General features: G+C 42.6%; 1 protein-coding gene across 3 annotated transcripts in view; it reads left to right on the forward strand.

Annotated features, from left to right (window-relative positions):
* The window catches only part of LOC106601438 (RNA binding protein fox-1 homolog 3), a 393,335-nt gene that overhangs the window by 22,727 nt on the left and 349,021 nt on the right, over window positions 1-21,587 (forward strand). For all 3 annotated transcript variants that reach the window (XM_082976499.1, XM_082976494.1, XM_082976498.1), the window contains exon 2: window positions 17,944-18,073. The gene's annotated coding sequence lies outside the window, so the exon portion shown is untranslated. The remainder of the gene's footprint in view (window positions 1-17,943; window positions 18,074-21,587) is intronic.

Raw genomic sequence — 21,587 nt, forward strand, 5'->3', positions numbered from 1 at the left:
GTGTGTATGGCGTTGTGTGGGCGAGCGGTTTGCTGATGTCAACATTGTGAACAGAGTGCACCATGGGGGAAGTGGGGTTATGGTATGGGCAGGCATAAGCTAATGACAATGAGCATTTTATTAATGGCAATTTGAATGCACAGAGATACTGTGACGAGATCCTGAGACCCATTGGCTTCACATTCATCCACCGCCATCACCTCATGTTGCAGCATGATAATGCGCAGCCCAATGTCACAATGATCTGTACACAATTCCTCGAAGGTAAATTCCCCAATTCTTCCATGGCCTGCAAAATCACCAGACATATCACCCATTGAGCCTACCTTATTTACATAAGAATTCAGACCCTTTGCTATGAGACTCAAAATTGAGCTCAGGTGCATCCTGTTTCAATTCTTCATCCTTGAGATGATTGTGTTGATTGGGTCGAGGATTGTGTCGAGGAACAGATCTGGGGAAGGGTAGCAAAGCATTTCTGCAGCATTGAAGGTCCCCAAGAACACAGTGGCCTCCATCATTCTTAAATGGAAGAAGTTTGGAACCACCAAGACTCTTCCTAGAGCTGGCCTCCTGGCCAAACTGAACAATCGGGGAAGAAGGGCCTTGGTCATGGAGGTGACCAAGAACCTGATGGTCACTCTGACAGAGCTTTAGAGTTCCTCTGTGGAGATGGGAGAACGTTCCAGAAGGACAACTATCTCTGCAGCACTTAAATAATCAGGCCTTTATGGTCGAGCGACCAGACGGAAGCCACTCCTCAGTAAAAAGGCACAAGACAGCCCGCTTGGAGTTTACCAATAGTCACCTAAAGACTCTAAGACCATGAGAAGAATGAGCTGTTTGGCCTGAATGCCAAGCATCATGTCTGGAGGAAACCTGGCACCATCCCTACGGTGAAGCATGGTGGTGGCAGCATCGTGCTGTGGGGATGTTTTTCAGCAGCAGGGACTGAGAGAATAGTCAGGATCGAGGCAAAGATGAACAGAGCAAAGTACAGAGAGATCCTTGATGAAAACAAGCTCCAGAGCACTCAGAACCTCAGACTGAGGCAAAGGTTCCCCTTCCAACAGGACAATGACCCTAAGCACACAGCCAAAACAACGCAGGAGTGGCTTCGGGACAAGTCTCTGAATGTCCTTGAGTGGCCCAGCCAGACTTGAACCTGATCAAACATCTTTGGAGAGACCTGGAAATTGCTGTGCAGCAACACACTCCCCATCCAACCTGAGAGAGCTTGAGAGGATCTGCAGAGAAGAATGGGAGAAACTTCCCAAAAACAGGTGTGCCAAACTTGTAGCGTCATACCCAAGAAGACTCGAGGCTGTAATCACTGCTAAAGGTGCTTCAACAAAGTACTGAGTAAAGGGTCTGAATACTTATGTAGATGTAATATTTCAGTTTTTTATTTTAATACATTTGTAAAAAAATTGGGTATTGTGTGGAGATTCATGAGGAAAAAAACACATTTAATACATTTTAGTGTAACAAAATGTGGAAAAAGTAAAGGAGTCTGAATACTTTCCAAAGGCACTGTAAATTGACTGATTTCCTTATATGAACTGTAACTCAGTAAAATCTTAGAAATTGTTGCATTTTGCGTTATATTTTTGTTCAGTGTAGATTCAGACATGTATAGATCTTTGATGTACATATTGTTTATTTTGGTTTACAGCATGTAATTGATTCTCACTCAATCTGTCTTAATAGCATCAGTAATAATCTAAATTAATATTAAGATACTATTGATGCAATATATTGATTTGTTTAGCAAGGCACTAGACAGTTTCATATACATATTTTCAATATTTCCAACTTGTTGCAGAGAAACATACACTACCGTTCAAAAGTGTAGGGTACCGTAATTTCCGGACTATTAAGCGCACCTGAATATAAGCCGCACCCACTGAATTAAAAAAAAGATATTATTTTGAACATAAATAAGCCGCACATGTCTATAAGCTGCAGGTGCCTACCGGTATATTGAAACAAATGAACTTTACACAGGCTTTAACGAAACACGGCTTGTAACAAAAATAAATAGTCTTTAACGAAACACGGCTTGTAACAAAAATAAATAGGCTTTAACGAAACACGGCTTGTAACAAAAAATAAAACATTTGCAGGAAGCTTTAGTTGTCTTTTTGCACTGAGTCAATTCCTCACGCTGCTGTTTCCAACGTCTTATCATCGACTCATTAAGACCAAGCTCCCATGCAGCAGCTCTATTTCCTTTTCCAACAGCCAGATCAATCGCCTTCAACTTGAAAGCTGCATCATATGCATTTCTCCATGTCTTTGCCATGATGAGGGTGACAAAATGACTACCGAATGATGGGAAGTTTGAGAGCGCTCGATTTAATCTAAACAGTAAACAAAAAAGTTGTTTGATCTTAACCCGTTCGGCAATTTCAATGGTCTAATGAAAGCTTCATGCCGCCAAAAAACTGAGCGGGAAAAATCCATATATTATTACCAAAAATCCATATAAAATCCATTGTTTAAGCAGCGAGGTTAAAAGCCTGGGAAAAAAAGTTGCGGCGTATAGTCCGGAATTTACAGTAATCAAATTGATCAGAAATACAGTTAGACATTGTTAATGTTGTAAATGACTATTGCAGCTGGAAACGACAGATTTTTATTGGAATATCTACATAGGCGTACAGAGGCCCATTATCAGCAACCATTACTCCTGTGTTCCAATGGCACGTTGTGTTAGCTAATCCAAGTTTATCATTTGGATAATTTGGATAATTTGGGGCGGCAGGTAGCTTAGTGGTTAGAGCGTTGGACTAGTAACTGAAAGATTGAATCCCTGAGCTGACAAGGTAAAAATATGTTGTTCTGCCCCTGAACAAGGCAGTTTAACCCACTGTTCCTAGGCCATCATTGAAAATAAGAATTTGTTCTTAACTGACTTGCCTAGTTAAATAAAGGTTAAAAAAAAATGTACTTGTCCTCTTGCTCAGTTGTGCACCGGGGCCTCCCACTTCTCCTTTTATTCTGGTTAGATCCAGTTTGCTTTTTTCTGTGAAGGGAGTCATACACAGCGTTGTACGAGATCTTCAGTTTCTTGGCAATTTCTCGCATGGAACAGCCTTCATTTCTCAGAACAAGAATAGACTGACAAGTTTCAGAAGAAAGTCTTTGTTTCTAGCCATTTTGAGCCTGTAATCGAACCCACAAATGCCGATGCTCCAGATACTCAACTAGTCCAAAGAAGGACAGTTTTATATTTTCTTTAATCAGAACAACAGCTTTCAGCTGTGCGAACATAATTGCAAAAGAGTTTTCTAATGATCAATAAGCCTTTTAAAATTATAAACTTGGATTAGCTAACACAACATGCCATTGGAACACATGAATGATGGTTGCTGATAATTGGCCTCTGTACGCCTATGTAGATATTCCATAAAAAATCTGCCATTTCCAGCTACAATAGTCATTTACAATATTAACAATGTCTACACTGTATTTATGATCAATTTGATGTTATTTTAATGGACAAAAATGTGCTTTTCTTTCAAAAACAAGGACATTTCTAAGTGACCCTAAACTTTTGAACGGTAATGTATGTCACCCCCCTCCGCTAAAACATTTTCTGCCAAAAAAACGAAAAGGGAACACTTTTCATCTATCACAATAGCGCAAGCACAGACACAGTAAAGACAAACCAAGGAACATCCGGATGCTCAGGGGAGCATTAAAAGTTTTCTGTAGTCCTTGGCGAAGTAATGTGGGATGACAGTGAGGGAGGGTAGGAGGGAGGGGTTGCTTCCTGGTGGCACCTGTTCACCCAGGCTGTGAGACAGAGCGGTGGCCTTCCGTCCAGGAGTGTGACTTCCTTCCCCTTGGCACACTGGGTAATAGAGATCAGTAATTGGGAGCTATAAATCCTGGCTGGGGACAAGGTAGGTCAGAACAGGCTGATTACTTAGGCATTACAGTCAATCTAAGCAAGCCTTGAATTGAAAGATTTGGTGAGGTGGATTCTCATTATGGGGGTGAGTGCATGTATGCGTTTGCGTGGAGTGGTAGGGGCCAAGGTTCTCCTCTCGTCCCCCTCCTATAATGGCATAATGCAATTCTCCAATGCCCTCGACCACAAGTCTCTTAAACTTCGCAACAAACGTATTTTCCTCATCCCCAGTAGTTTTATACGATTTTTGGGGGAATTGTCAGAAAGCAGCCAAGGGCCATCCCGGAGTTCTAAAACCTTTCCAGAGAACTAGCTCTTTTTTTCTTTATTTACCAGGTAAGTTGACTGAGAACACATTCTCATTTACAGCAACAACCTGGGGAATAGTTACATGAGAGAGGAGGGGGATGAATGAGCCAATTGTAAGCTGGGGATGATTAGGTGACCATATGACAGACAGCTTGGCAATTTAGCCAGGACACCAGGGTAAACACCCCTACTCTTACAATAAGTGCCATGGGATCTTTAATGACCTCACAGAGTCAGGACACCCATTTAACATCCCATCTGAAAGACAGCACCCTACACAGGGCAGTGGGATATTTTTTAGACCAGAGGAAACAGTGCATCCTATTGGCCCTCCAACACCACTTCCAGCAGCATCTGGTCTCCCATCCAGGGACTGACCAGGACCAACCCTGCTTAGCTTCATAAGCAAGCCAGCAGTGGGATGCAGGGTGGTATGCTGCTGGCAGAAGGCCAGCATCCAGGAGTCGTCTCTTCACTGTTGACGTTTAGACTGGTGTTTTGCGGGTACTATTTAATTAAGCAGCCAGTTGAGGACTTGTGAGGCATTTTTTTCTCAAACTAGACACTCTAATGTACTTGTCCTCTTGCTCAGTTGTGCACCGGGGCCTTCCACTCCTCTTTCTATTCTGTTTAGAGACAGTTTGCGCTGTTCTGTGAAGGGAGTGGTACACAACGTTGTACCAGATCTTCACTTTCTTGGCAATTTCGCACATGGAATAGCCTTTATTTCTCAGAACAAGAATAGACTAACGAGTTTCAGAAGAAAGTCTTTGTTTCTGGCCATTTTGAGCCTGTAATCGAACCCACAAATGCTGATGCTCCAGATACTTAACTAGTCTAAAAAAGGCCAGTTTTATATCTTGTTTAATCAGAACAACAGTTTTCAGCTGTGCTAACATAATTGCAAAAGGGTTTTCTAATGATCAATTAGCCTTTTAAAATGTTAAACTTGAATTAGCTAACATAACGTGCCATTGGAACACAGGAGTGATGGTTGCTGATAATGGGCCTCTGTACGCCTATGTAGATATTCCATTAAAAATCAGTTTCCAGCTACAATAGTCATTTTCTACATAAACAATGTTTACACTGTATTTATGATCAATTTGATGTTATTTTAATGAACAAAAAATGTGCTTTTCTTTCAAAAACAAGAACATTTCTAAGTGACCCTAAACTTTTGAATGGTAGTGTATATAAAAGTATGTGTACACGCCTTCAAATTAGTGGTTTCGGATATTTCAGCCACACCCGTTGCTGCAAGTTTATAAAATAAAGCACACAGCCATGCAATCTCTGCAGATAGACATTTGCAGTAGAATGGCCTTACTGAAGAGCACGGTGACTTTCAACATGGCAAGACAAGTTCATCAAATTTCTGCCCTGCTAGAGCTGCCCCGGTCAACTACAGGTGCTGTTATTGTGAAGAGGAAACGTCTAGGAGCAACAACGGCTCAGACGCGAAGAGGTAGGCCACACAAGCTCACAGAATGGAACCGCCGAGGGCTGAAGCGCATAGCGCTTAAAAATCGTCTGCAACACTCACTACTTGCATAGTACCAACTTTAAAGTTTGGAGAAGGAGGAATAATGGTCTGGGGCTAGGCCCCTTAGTTCCAGTGAATGGAAATCTTAACACTACAGCATACAATGACATTCTAGACAATTCTGTACTTCCAACTTTGTGGCAACCGTTTCTGGAATACCTCCGTGTACAAAGCGAAGTTCATACAGAAATGGTTTGTCGAGATTGGTGTGGAAGAACTTGCCTGGCCTGCACAGAGCCCTGACCTCAACCCCATTGAACACCTTTGGGATGAATTGGAACTCTGACTGTGAGGCAGGCCTAATCGCCCAACATCAGTGCCCGACCTCACTAATGGTCTTTTGGCTGAATGGAAGCAAGTCCCCGCAGCAATGGTCCAACATCTAGTGGAAAGCCTTCAACAGAAGAGTGGAGGCTGTTATAGCAGCAAAGGGGGGACCAACTCCATATTAATGCCCATGATTTTGGAATGAAATGTTTGACGAGCAGGTGTCTACATACTTATGGTCATGTAATGTATGTTAAGTGAGGATGTATCTCTCATTGAACAAGCTCTCAAAGGGATGACCTTTTATTGAAAGTGAATTGAAAGTTTAGTTGGTGAAAATGCAACTTTCTGCCATGTTTCATTGGTGGGGTTTTTGAGTTTAATCCACTTACAGCTCATAAGTGACTAGAGGGGACTATGGAAGGTGAATTAGGGAGCAGAGCCTGCAGTATTCTCAGCATTCTCTCCAGTTCAGAGTGTGACTTAGTGGATTAGAGGAACAGTAGTTTCTCTCTCAGCCTCCTGCGGCATGCTGTATGTGGCCTTTATTTTTCATGATACAACTGCATTGGAAGTGTATCGACTCGTCAATATTGGGAGTCCCTACACCTAAAGGTTTAGTTCTTAGACAACGCTATATAACCTAGCATGCTTGGTCCTTTGAAAGTAATCTATGATTTTTTTTTGTTTAAATGCTCACAAAAGTCAGTAACTAGTATGAGTAATAGCTTTGCTGAATTACGAATAGCATTATCGGGCTCCCGAGTGGTGCAGCGGTATAAGGTACTGCATCTCAGTGCTTGAGGCATCACTACAGACCCTGGTTTGATTCCAGGCTGTATCACAACTGGTCGTGATTGGGTGTCCCATAGGTAGGTGCACAATTGGCCCAGCATTGCTGGGGTTGGCTGTAAATAAGAATTTGCTCTTAACTGACTTGCCTAGTTAAATAAAATGTAAATAATGAGCAAATTCATCAAATGAATACACCAAACATTTGGTCCTCTATAAATAATATATGTACTGTATATAGGCTATATGACAAATGGAAGGTGTGGTGTCGGTGCAAAGCCCTGCAGTGTGAAGTGTTGCCACTCAGAGAAACACTCCGGCTAGTATCATCCCTCTTCTCCTGAAACAGCATGCTACTCCACTTAGCAGCCTCCATTTGGGGTGGCAGAACAAACACTGTTTTAGCACTTTTATCTTAATGCACTGCAAAACTCTGGAGCACTGAAGGCATGATTATTGTACAGAGACAAGAACGGCGTGCATTTAAAGCAAGGACTTATTTAAATAGAGACTTACTGCCAACCATGTGACACTCCTGCTTTTTCTTTTCCCCAGCCTCCAAGAGGGAGAATTAGTTTGTCTGTCTCTTTGTGCATTTCCTTAGCTTGTTTTCAATGGACCTATTCCAAACATCACTTTTCTGTGACACTGATTCCGTGGATACTTATCCTGAGTGAAATTGCAATGTTCTGCTGAATGTATTCATTGTAGAGTAGGGACTGTATCTTCCAGCTTAAAGACTATCTTTTCATCCCTTCTGTCGGCTAGTTTGGCTCGGCACACAATTTCAAGGGGACACATTTTAGGTGAAAATATGACACTGGGGTTTGATAGTGTGCATTTTGTTGAAATTGAAGAGGAGTGGCATATGGCCAGTATTGGCCCCTGTCTCTCAGCAGCAGGTGTGTAGGTGAGCCCCGGCAGACCACTGTAAAAGCCGATCTGGTGCCACGCCCGTCTAATGCGGTCTTTAGCATCTCTGATAAAATGCTCATCTCCAGCTGCTCCATGTGTGCTGCTGGAAACCACAGCAACCCAGGCATGTTCCCACAGCTCCAGAGGCCATTGATTTAATTGTGGCACGGTGTCAATGGTGACCTCATCCACTGAGTTCTGCACAGCTAATGCCCCAACATGTGACGTTGACACACTACAAGACAATACAGTGAGGGTGAGATGGATCGGCAGAGAGAGTGTCATATGTCTCTCTGTGGATGGTGGAGAAGGATGGACACTCGACGTGAGGGCAGTGATGTCAGCAGAACAATTCTGAAATGTGTTGTGTTTTCCAAAATACTTTGTCTGTGAAGTCTGTGTAGTCAGACAGAAATAGCTATAACAATCAGTCTTACCATGACATTCTAATACATTTATATTTGGAAAAAATCTTTTAGACTATGCCATGTTTTGCTATCAATCACCCACTATTAATGTTAATGGGTTTAAGTGTTAGCAAAGTAACCGACCACAAACCACCCCAAAGGAGCTCAGAGTCTGCAGCTCATCAGCCCTCAATTTGGTGAGGAATGAGGGGCAAGAGAGGGAGAGAAAGACAGAGCGGGAGAAAAATGGAGGGAGAGAGAGAGGGGGAGAGCCACTGCCGCCCACCGCTGCCTGGCCCTGACACCTTGTGAAGAGCGCTCATTCATCACACGGCGTAGGGCTTGAGCCTCCGTAAATCACTGTGGATAAAGGACGCGCCGTAAAGAATGGAATTGTGAAGGTAAGGGTTTTAAATCCCCCTAGATGATCCGAGATAAACACAGAGAGACTTTTGACAGTCCCTCGTTACCGCCGCCAGCGAGAGGAGCTGTCACCGCTCCCTCCTCGCCTTTCATCTTGCGGTAACAGTCTGGCTGCTAATATCCTCAATTATCTCTGCAATATGTTGCTGGGAAAAAGGGAAAGTTCCGAAGGAAGCGTTCACACAATTTAAAAGTTTTAATTTGACAGCTTGTGGTGTAATGATGGGTTCTGATGAGGGTAGGGGGCCCCAGCCTACACCCAGCCACTGACAAATGATTGGGCTGTACCGGGAATGGTTAGTGGGTGTCAAGAGATGCTGGATCAGATGTCAAGAAGCCAAATACATGTTTCGCAGGATGATTTAAAAATCCTATTTACTCTCGGTGGAGAATGTGGGCAAGGTTTAATTATGGCAGGGCCATGACATTTCAACTGATGACAGTGGTGGTGGTAGACATGTCTGGGTATCTGTTTCTTCTCCTGCTCTAAGAGCCTGTTAACATAGTTGTTTTAGAAAAGGAACATTAAATGTGTCTTTGTAACGAGACAATCATAGACGTACTGAAGATGACAATAGTGACAATTTCACATGGGTTTTTCTCAATGTAATGGCTTTAGTTTGTTCTCAGTGGAGTACTTGTATTATATTTCATCTAAAATACACAACTTTGGGGCAAAGCAGACAGATACAGTTGAAGTCGGGAAGTTTACATACACCTTAGCCAAATACATTTAAACTCATTTTTTCACAATTCCTGACATTTAATCCAAGTAAAAATTCCCTGTCTTAGGTCAGTTAGGATCACCACTTTATTTTAAGAATGTGAAATGTCAGAATAATAGCAGAGAGAATGATTTATTTCAGCTTTTATTTATTTCATCACATTCCCAGTGGGTCAGAAGTTTACATACACTCAATTAGTATTTGTTAGCATTGCCTTTAAATTGGGTCAAACGTTTCTGGTAGCCTTCCACAAGCTTCCCACAATAAGTTTTGAATTTTGGCCCATTCCTCCTGACAGAGCTGGTGTAACTGAGTCAGGTTTGTAGGCCTCCTTGCTCGCACACGCTTTTTTAGTTCTGCCCACAAATTGTCTATAGGCTTGAGGTCAGGGCTTTATAGGATTGAGGTCGGGCTTTATAGGGTTGAGGTCACCCTTTCAGGACATGTCGATATATGACTCGCTTTACTGTGGATATAGATACTTTTGAACCTGTTTCCTCCAGCATCTTCACAAGGTTCTTTGCTGTTGTTCAGGGATTGATTTGCACTTTTCGCACCAAGGTACGTTCATCTCTAGGAGACAGAATGCGTCTCCTTCCTGAGCGGTATGACGGCTGCGTGGTCCCATGGTGTTTATACTTACGTACTATTGTTTGTACAGATGAACGTGGTACCTTCAGGCATTTGGAAATTGCTCCCAAGGATGAACCAGACTTGTGGAGGTCTACAATTCTTTTTCTGAGGTCTTGGCTGATTTCTTTTGATTTTTCCGTGATGTCAAGCAAAGAGGCACTGAGTTTGAAGGTAGGCCTTGAAATGCATTCGCAGGTACACCTCCAATTGACTCAAATGATGTCAATTAGCCTATCAGAAGCTTCTAAAGCCATGAAACCATTTTCTGGAATTTTCCAAGCTGTTTAAAGGCACAGTCAACTTAGTGTATGTACATTTCTGACCCTCTGGGATTGTGATACAGTGAAATAATCTGTCTGTAAGCAATTGTTGGAAAAATGACTTGTGTCAGGCACAAAGTAGATGTCCTAACCGACTTGCCAAAGCTGTAGTTTGTTAACAAGAAATTTGTGGATTGTTTGAAAAATGAGTTTTAATGACACCAACCTAAGTGTATGTAAACTTCCGACTTCAACTGAATACTCACAATGTATTGTATTGACCTGACTACTTATTGAACCTGAAATGCCATATTATTTAGCCACTCGTTGATATTGATATTCTTTGGAACCTGCATAACTAAATGGAGAGGAGTGAATTTGCATAGATAGGGCGTCCATCCGTCCGTCCGTCCGACTGATAATGACGGCGGAGTCACAGTGCATGATGGAGACACAGAGGGCATGCGACTGTCACATGAAGGTTGACTGGCTCATTAAAGGAAAGATCCCCCCATGGCACCTAGTCAGGTAATTGTCTTTTTTTTCCCTTCCGTTTTTTCAATGCTGATATATATACATAGCTTCAACTGGGGAGGATAAATCAATCATTTCAAGTGTCTTGGGTAATAAGTGAAAGTTATAAATCATGGGATTTGCTCTCAGGTTTATGAAATATTGGCTGTCGAGGGGGGATACATTATCCCCAGTCAGTTAGTCAGTCAGTGTTCCTGGACTGAGGCAGTCAGTCAGTCAGTCAGTCAGTGTTCCTGGACCGAGGCAGTCAGTCAGTCAGTCAGTCAGTGTTCCTGGACCGAGGCAGTCAGTCAGTCAGTGTTCCTGGACCGAGGCAGTCAGTCAGTCAGTCAGTCAGTGTTCCTGGACCGAGGCAGTCAGTCAGTCAGTGTTCCTGGACCGAGGCATTCAGTCAGTCAGTGTTCCTGGACCGAGGCATTCAGTCAGTCAATCTTCCTGGACCGAGGCAGTCAGTCAGTCAGTCAGTCAGTGTTCCTGGACCGAGGCAGTCAGTCAGTCAGTGTTCCTGGACCGAGGCAGTCAGTCAGTCAATCTTCCTGGACCGAGGCAGTCAGTCAGTCAGTCAGTCAGTGTTCCTGGACCGAGGCAGTCAGTCAGTCAGTCTTCCTGGACCGAGGCATTCAGTCAGTCAATCTTCCTGGACCGAGGCAGTCAGTCAGTCAGTCAGTCAGTGTTCCTGGACCGAGGCAGTCAGTCAGTCAGTGTTCCTGGACCGAGTCAGTCAGTCAGTCAGTCAGTGTTCCTGGATTGAGGCAATCAAATCAAATCAAATTTTATTAGCCACATGCGCAGAATACAGCAGGTATAGTAGACCTTACAGTGAAACGCTTACTTACAGGATCTAACCAACAATGCAGTTTAAAAAAATACGGATAAGAATAAGAAATAAAAGTAATTAAAGAGCAGCAGTAAAATAACAATAGCGAGACTATATACAGGAGTCTTATGGCTTGAGGGTAGAAGTCAGTCAGTGTTCCTGGACCGAGGCAGTCAGTCAGTCAGCCAGTGTTCCTGGACCGAGGCAGGCAGACAGTCAGTCAGAGGTGCAGGTGTCAAAGCACGTAGACACATAGGAGGATCCATCTATAGAAGAAATGTTCACTCCATCAAGGGCTCTGTATGACGCGCAATTAGTCCACCCAATACAGATCTAGGATCTTAATTTGAGCCAGTTTGCTACAGCAAGAAAATAACACTGCAGCAACTGGACATTTTAATTATTATGTTGATTATAATTATTTGAGATTTTTGTAGGGTTTCGTACATTTTTGGTACGGGAAAATTAAGTCTGGAATTTCAAAGTGGAAATCACAAACTTCAGAAGCCTTTTTTAACCTCAAATACACTACATTTCCTTTATTCCAGGAAAGATCTCCTGCAACAGTGTGATCAAATTAAGATCTTACAGCTGTATTAACATAGGGATCAGACCAGCGTTTTCATAGGGAGTATAACTCCATGTTCAAGTTTGTTCACATCAAAGTACCAGTGTCAATCTTCCTACTGCTAGTGTAATTGCCTCCGGTTGTTGACTATTTCATGTGACTAGAATCAGTCCTAAGGCTGAACTTGATCGCTACAATGGTACACACATTTTATAGCTCGCATTAACATGGTTTCTTTGATAGATAAAATAAGCAAATAACTGGTTTGGTGATGGAGTGAAACCAGGATAACAAATGGGCCCTTTCTGATATACCCTGGCATGAGAGACAGACAGAGAGATAGATTGAGGAGAGAGGCAGAGCTGAAACAGTCCACTCTGCTCCCAGTGGAAAAGCTCCATGCCCCACACAAGGATGGATTGGGGAGATTTGTAATAGTCCTGCTGCTTTTGACAAAGTGACCCAGTGAGACCTTCATCCTCATTGCCTCAGTGAAAAGGGCATCGGCAGTCGAGCTGTAGCTGAGATAAGTGGGGATCTGTCGTTTTGGGCTCCTCTGTTATAAATGGCTGCCACCTCAATCACGTGAGACAGAGCACTATCTCCCCTGACAACCTCTTTCTGACTTGACATGCAAAAATCTAATTGATACAAGGAGAGGGGAGGAGAAGGGGAGAGAGATTGAGGAGATATAGCTTTGGGGGAAGTTTTTTCTTTACATCAAAGTTGAAAAGCTGTCTGTGGCAGGAACAGACAATTTAAAGATTGAGGCCTCTTACACGCATTTCTATCTGCACAGTGACCACAGATGGAACCTGTAGACTGTTGTACCACCCACTGTACAAATTCCATGATAATACCTGCATGCTGACAGTACCATAGCCTTTGGATATCATTTACAGGGTCATAAATTCATGCGTTTTGAATACCATAAGCCATTATAAGAGTTGCAGTTTTTCACCACTTAGTGACCTGCGTGTGCTGTGGGTACGGCAGAAGAGGTTTATATTCTAGGATGAGGGTAAAGAGATTATACAACCTTGACTGTGTGTTTTATGTGGGTGTTGCTATGGACAAGCGCAGTACTTTGTTGATCAGAGTGTGTCTGAAATAGCAGAGTTGGTTGACAGAGGAGGTTGGCTGAGGAGATAGAGGAGTGTGGGTTGAAAAGACCCATCTATCTGTTCTTTTATCTCTCTCTCTGTGACTTTCACTTAATAATGTATTTATTGGGACTTTTCTACTGCCTAAATATTAACTTTTTTCTTCTCGAGTCCAATCCTTGTGTTTTCGATCACTTTTGAGTTCTCGACCACTTTTGAGGTGAAGTAGCTTTCTTTGTGTCGACTTGGAAATTGGAAATACTGTTTAACATCTCTTATTAAACAAACATACAAAATGAAAGCATTCCCTCTTGAACATACCAAGTGATTAAACTTCATCTCTTTGAAATCTACACAGCTTAATCTTGTACAAAGATACACTGACTGCTGGCGAAGCCATAGAAGACCAAAGTGTGAAGAAAGCGATCAGAAGGATAAAAGTGAGTGAGAGAAACTGAGAGAAAAAATTAGTACATGTGGTGAAGGGCGTATGATAGAGGTCAAACTCAGCCCCATGTGCACCTGGTCCCCCTAGCGAGGCCATTTGCTGTCACCTCCACTGCTGCTCTCCACCACCAAGACACCCCTCTCTGCATTCAATCCATTCAGGAAACGCTGTGCCCTTCCCACCAACACCCTGATGTTTAATTCATTCTCCAACACCCGGAGGACACTCATAACAAAAACAGGAAAAAGGGAGGAGAGAAAAAGAAGGAGAAAAAAAGAAATTAGAAAAAGACTGAAACGTCAGATTTGTAATTCCCATTTGTGGACGTGAACGGAATGAGGGGCCCAACACAGAACAAAAGAGAATACGTTGTTTGATGGGGACAAAGGACAAAGAGGAGAAAACAAACAAATCAAGAACCCCTCCGCCCCACCGCCACCCCTCCTCTCCTTCGCCTCTTTTGTTTGACTCAAGGTTTGTGGAGTGGATGGGGCATGGAGATGGGGGGGTGGGGGGTTGCTTTGCTCGGCACCTCTCAACGTGCTCTCTCTTAATCAGAGGTTGATTAAGCACACTTTGAGAAGCATGGATTATGGGGCTCCCCTCGGACCGAGCTAAATTGGTCGGAAGGGAAGGAAGGCAGAGCGTGTATCGCAGCCAGGGGAGCTTTTGATGTGTCAGTCAGTGCGTCTGGCATGGTTTGCTTTTGTTGACCTCCCCAGCCTTGATTTGTGACGGATCCCCCGGTGCTGGGGTGAAAAAGGAAGGGAGGGTGGGGTGGGGGAGGTTAAAAAAGATTGAGCTGCTGTGCAATAAAAGAATCCCCCAAATTCTGCTGACCCAATGGAATGGTCCCAAGCGTAGCACGGCATGCACTGCATAAAAACCATTAACAAAGCATCAGCAGCCGAGCAAAACGATTGGCTTGATTGATGCTAAGGACATTTCCCACCGAGCCTCTACGTTTTGAATCAGAGAACACAATGTAAACAGCAGGTTTCACTCACAGATATTGTCTCTCATCTACCGTTAATGTGTTGAAGAAAGTGCCTTTGCATATGTTTCAACATCCGTACCCATTTCTAGACAGCGTGTGTCGTTTATGGATTCATGGATACTAATAGTATGATGCGTTCTTCCCGTGTGCTGTGCTCTGACTGGTTTGTAACCCCTTCAGAAAGGGTAGGCATTATTCATGTTGCGCTGGTAGCAGCACTGTTAATGTAATGAGTCAGGCTGTTAATGTGATCTCGCCTCAGACACAAAGGGTCAACCTGAGACCCTGGCTGGCGCAGACCGAGACCTCTGCGCCCTACATAACAACGATGGGACGTGTCATAGCTGATTTATATTGCCCTTGAACCTGCCAATAATAAGACCTTGTGGGCTTGCCTTTAAAAGAAGCCTGCAAAAGAGAGCACTGGCAGCCAGGGAGATAACATGAACGCTGTGTTCCCACCTATTGAAAGCCTGGCGCGGTACAGCTGAAGGCTTTTAAAGGCACCCATGTAATCTAAATGTGTCATTTCTCTCACACAGCACAGCACAGCGCTGGGATGCATTGATATCAGATAGCCCTGAGATGAATCTGACTTGACCTGTGAACATCAGAGTAGATGGCTTCTGCATCGCTACACAGGCATGAGAGGAATCAGCAATGGGTTCTAGGAGATAGGCATCGACACAAATTCAACTAGGCACAACACACCATTTTCGATTGCATACTGTAGGTTCAGAACATATAGATTTAACAATAAAGAGATACGCATTAATGTCATTTCAAACTGTCAAGTCTCTCCAGACAGGATGTCAATCAGTCTGCTTATCATTTTGCCACCATTTTATTTACATCACAGAACATAGCTGCACAGACACCCTATCCATCCCTGAACACAACGCCATGGTAACTGGAGGAGGGAGATGCACTGTGTTTTTTTGAAGCAGCCTTATTAACTCAACCCACTTGCCCATGTAATTAAAGTGTGCTTACAGTGCAGCTAATATTCACTATGTAACCTGCGAAGGCACACAATAATTATGTGGGGCGTGACTGACAGAGATCAGGCAAAACAAACAAAGCGGGCCAGCCATCAGTCAAGTCAGTGTTGGGCCAGGTTAATAAGGATGCTCCTGCAGCTCCGTTAGATGAAGTCTGGGACTCATTCCTAGCTAATCCAATTACAGTTTGATTTTAAGGAGCTTTTTTACAACGTCACTGTCACAGACCATTTAAAATAGTCCCACTCCGGACCTTTATGAAACTATCCTAAGCGGACAGTATTAACAAGGTAAAGAAAGTCCTTCACGAGAACTCAACGAAACCTTGAGAGGAACCAGACTCATTGACATGGGCAAATACCAAATTAGAGGACATTTGACTTGTCTGGCCAGTGCAAATTGTGACTATATTAGAGTTGGATGGGTACAGTCCAGCTCTCTCTGTCCCGGGGTCTGGGAGGCAGACAGGAAAAATCTGGGTTTAATGGGAGAATCCCACATGTAGTGGAGTGGACCTGTGATCGATTGGGATCTGAAGTGGCTTAGCTGTGCCTCTGTGTGTCAATAGCGTCACCTTCTCCCTCACCTCTCTGATAAACCGTAGGCTCCTACTCCACATATACACCAGGCTGTGGACACACAAACTGTCTGCATGCTGAGCCATCCCTGAGTTATCCCAGTCTCTAAATGCACCAAATGCAGGAGTCCAGACTCTGAGGGGTTAAGTGTTGAATTGAGGAGACATTAGAATGCACTTCACAGCACCCTGGCACAGTAGATTGAAACAAGGATTTAATTGGCTCCATATCAGGGTTAGATAGTGCCGTTGTTGACTTTTGATAGAAAAACAAGGTGACTGATATTACGGAGATAAGCAAAAATCCCAACTCAATCACATCAATAAGCTTCTAAGGCGTGTACAGGTGGCTCACCTTGCAACCAATGACAGTGGCTCTCGCTGAAAAGATAGGCATCGGAGGTTGTGTCTTGTGTCTGCATTGTCACACGTTTATTGCTGTGTGTGTGCATGTCAATTTCTCTGACAATCATCACAGTGCAGTTGTTTCAACATGATCTTGGCACAGAGGTCATGGGATTCAAAGGCATATATTTCAGTTGCTCTAGTTCCTGCTTCCTCACAGAGCATTACAGGAAGCCCCATCAAAAGGGTCACCTTTGAGCAGTGCTTTATGGGTATTTGTTTCATAGGTGACTGTATTACTTCACCCATACACTATAACTGTGAAAGCTGTTAGGATGTAATTCCACACACGTGTATCTATGAAATTGTACTCGATGAGGTATTAATGAAAAAAAACGATTTTTTTAATCTATTTTGTTTAAGAGGACCCATTTCTAAGGGATTTGGCCTAACAATGGAAAGCCTAAACACTTTGTGGCAGCAGGACATGTGCATTACAGGTGAAGCCCTTTCTTTGTGTGGCGAAACCTCAGACTGGGTGAACACACTGGTGTTGACACTGTCTCTCTTTGTCTGAGCCCATTATCTTGTGACCCGCAGTTTGCTTCATTCATTCCAAAATGCCACTCTTCGCATATGAGAGCATATCAGTCTCCATGGAAACTAATTTTACCAATACTTTGTTGGCACCAAATGACCCTGCTCTCATACTTACCATCACAGCTCTTTGCATGGAGGTGGCCTGTTTTCATTTGAAGATTAAACATTTTAAGGCAAATGGCTTGCTAGCTGTGATACTGAATTCAGAGGTGGAACATGTAGAAAGGCCAATGTGATGTATTCATAGCCATTTCCAGAGGTTTTCAGAAAGAATGCTCACTGAACTGTTTCTATTGAGGCCATTTTGTTGGTCATATACCTTCCATTCAATCTGTCAGATGGCTTGACTTACAAATAATCTTCTGTTAAAGGGTTATTTGTTTGGACATGTGGAATCTCACTGTACTCTAATCACATATCTAACTTTAAAATCATACCCATAACCACCTTAGTAAGTTACCTCACTGATTTGTTTAACTGCTGAAAATGCTTAACATACTCAGTGCACATTGCCAAATGTACAATATTTTTCATAAGTGAGTTTTTTTTACATTTTAATGACTGACAACCAACGATGGCAGTAGCACAGTGTACGGACATAACATATACATCTGTATGCTCTATTTTTACGCTACTATCCTTAGCTATTTCTGTAGTTATGTATTGACCAGGATCAGTTTCAGGAAGTATTGGCTGTGGATCAATGAGGCCACAGGATTCTCTTTGGAATATTTACACTTGTGTCTTTCTCTGCAAGGCCCACAGATAATTGGTTGAAGGGAGAGTCCAGGAAGGTCAGCCAAGAAAGCAGCCGTAGGTGCCAGCGTGAAATCTATAGGAACTACAATTACTTCAACAGTGAGCCGCTGGAACAAGGTGAATGACAGGTAGGAAATAATTCATATGAATTACCTGCTGTATTATGAATAACCACCTGCTGAGAGGACATAGCACGGTCAGTTATAAGCCAAATTGGTTTTCAATAGTCCTTTTTTGTCATTTGTTGGCAATTACCCTAGTTCTCGTGATAATATAGTCACAAATGAACCTCTGAAAACATTTCTTCCTTATGGCTTTTTGGGAGGGACAATGTTGAAGTTGGCATGCAAGTGATCACACAATTCTAGTTTGGTTACTCCTCTGTCCTCTGCTATTTTAACTTATTCTATTGAAGCTGATGCTTACCTTTTTCCAAGCCAGCTCTCTCCTATTAATAATGAATTATAAATGAACCAAAAAAACATACAGTATTTAGCTTAAATTTTACACTTGACTGTGACACACACTACTACTGTAAGTTATTCTATAAGAAATCCTCCCATGCCAGAGATCACAATATCTGACCTTGCAGTGCAGAGACATAAAGTCTGTCACTCAAACAATTATGACTTCTTTGTTTCCTTCTGGATATCATTCTCGAGAGGAGACTCAAGCAGTCTGAGTACTTAAACCTGGTGATTCAGTGCTCCTAGTGGAATGGTTGTCTCTCCCCATCTCCAAATCCTAGACTGGTTGCCTCAGGATACAGAGGATGGGGAGAAAAAGCCTAATTGGTGCTGAATGAAGTGTGGACCATTAATGGATGGTAATAATAGTTGAGATTTTACGACTCCCTCCACATTAGGCCTTTAAGAGAGTTTCACCTGTAGAAAAGGACACCTCATACTTTCTGCTATCTCTTCCTGTCAAGGTGTTACAGTGTATGATAAAGGACAAGAGGGAGGAAACTTTCGATAAGGCCATGACAAACAGCAACACCTGATATAAAGCTGTGGTGTATGTATTACCCAGATAGTTGGAAGCTGAACAGTATCATTCATGAAGGACAAGTTATTCCAAGCAGTTTATAATTCCTTTGTGGTTGCTATGACTGCCAGTGGTGAACAGCAGGGGTTGAACGTGGAATGGCTAGCTGGTGTAATGTAATCACATATGTGGTCTCACGTCCCCTTGCACGGTGTTGACCACAACATTCGGTGCGATCAGACCTTTTCTACTGGAATATGATGAAGGCTCCACACTGTTTGCATTTCAGTTGATGAGGAAATGTCAAGGCATTTCAAAGATGGCTTCTGTTTACCCATGTCTAATAACCCTCTGCATAGGAAAGCCTTTGAAACACTTACCATGTCCAGAGACATTGCATGATTGTGTTAGAATCTAGAAGAGAAAAGGAGGATTTAAGAAAATAGAATACTTTGATGAATGTGTTCTGTGTTATAAAACAATTTGGGAAACATCTTTGGTGCAACACTAGATGACATAAAAGGGTCCCAGAGCTACAGTAAAAAGTCTATAGTAGCTAGAAACTAAATGGTGAAAACACTCTTAACAGTAGGGAAACAACGCAACACATGGACCTAAGGAATTGTTGATTCAACAAAGGTAAAAACCGTCATTACAATACAATATTATTTCAAAGTCTAGGGTTAAATTATTTAATTGCAATTTCTCGCTTGATAAATACTCTCTTCTCAGTCCAGATGTGACCAATTTGAGACAGACAGGGCACATTTGCTTGGGAGTGTAATCTTTTTCTATGTCAACTAGAAGTCCTTTTAAATCAGAGGATCCAAGTATTTTCACCTCATTTGATCAATGTATTTCATTTGAATCCTATCATCTCTCATGCACCACCATTCACAGTGAAGTTTCACTCTATGGTAATTTTTCTGTGTGAACTGGAGATCAGAGATGGTTGATTGTGGAGGGCCCTTGTCCAGCCATATTTCACAGTGTCCTCTGAAGGAGTAACTCCAGCACCCTGTAAGGTGACTTCTCATTATACTTCAACTTCATGTTATTAACTTCCTGTTAACAATGCAGGATGGATAGCAGCAGTGGCACCCCGAGGGCCCTTGCTAATGTCTCCTGTAGTATGTCTAGTGCCACAAGCCTATATATCTCACTTCTCAATTAGAAATGTCTGGAAAGGGAAATTAAAATAGGCTGCATCATAAAAGGCCTGACAACAGAGCTAATACAATTACAATAGAGTGATTAAAAAATATGAAAAAGGTGATGTATTACATTGATCATAAATGCATTCCCAATTAATTTAATTGAACAGTGCGCTATAATGTTGTAGTTAAAATATGTCCTATTAGTGTTTGGCTCATGCATGCATAAGAATTAATTATTGAATAATTGTTAGTGTATTTCAACAGTGGCAAGGCTGTGAAGGATGATTTATTTTCTTCAGTGGCTGTCCAGAGATAGGGCTTAATTACAGCCTTATCTCCTCGCTTTAATCCGCTTTTTGGAGTCTCCCCCGCCCGCTCACACCATCTAGTCGATATCATCAGACCGCTGGCAGAGCCACAGAGAGAAAGTGATCCCCATTTCTCTGTCACATTAAGGGTCATTCATGGAGTCTCCGCCTCAGACCTGACTTAGAGCACGATGTGGAAGAGCTAAGAAGAATGGTCTGTATAGAATACGACCCTCATATATCAGGTCAGAGCTCCCTGGCACATACAAACTAGTATACTCTATGTCAACAGATTAGACTTCAACAATGTGTTACTATAACGCTATCAGAAAATTGTCTCAGTTCTTTGCCTGAAGCAATTTTTATGGGCATAGCCTACACTAGCTCTGTGATGTTTTGAAGGTGTGTTCATATTCTGATGCTTTCTGGTAGTGCTATACTTCCATATTGCCAAAAAGGGTTTGTCAGTTGGATTAGGACTATGATAAAAGAGGCAATGTTGTTGAAATTGCTCCGTTTCCTTCATTTACATGTAATTCAATCAATCCATTGAAACAGCGGGGGGTGAAACAGCTAAATTCTGTACACCGAATACAACATGCCAACTGCTGATCTTGTAGTGATGGTAATAGCACTGTCAAGTTTGACAATTCCGAGAAAGCAATACTGCTTTTCCCCATATTCATTTTTCAAAATCTAATTTTACTTTCATTTCTTCACCAACACAGAGCTGTCAAGCTGAACATGTAATTCAATGAGCGTCAGCCGTTGGCTTGATAATTTCTTCATTTTATTTTTAATGGTGCATATACCATTCAAAATGACTTCAGTTTGAGGATACGTAAATCATTTGGTGCTTCTATTGGACTTGACTGTGGTTTGCAGTAATGGCTGTGTCCAGGCTATATTCATCCAGTGTTATGTATGCCAGTGTTGTGTAGTCTCCCTAAAGGCTTGGGGGAGAGGGGAACATTTGATCGGAAAGTGATGTGTACTGCAATGCCTGAGACTATGGCCCTCTTTATTCAGAGTTGCGGCCGAAATGGGCTGTCAAAATGGAGGAAATTGAAACCAGTCAATATTGCACATCTCAGACTGCTGAGGCATTGTGAGAGCGCCCTATCTTAAATTGCCAACAGCAGTCAAAGCCAGAGCAGATATCAACACAAGGGCACACACACACGCACGCA

The sequence above is a fragment of the Salmo salar genome, chromosome 06, assembly GCF_965601325.2.
Source record: "Salmo salar chromosome 06, fSalSal1, whole genome shotgun sequence".
NCBI lineage: Eukaryota > Metazoa > Chordata > Actinopteri > Salmoniformes > Salmonidae > Salmo > Salmo salar.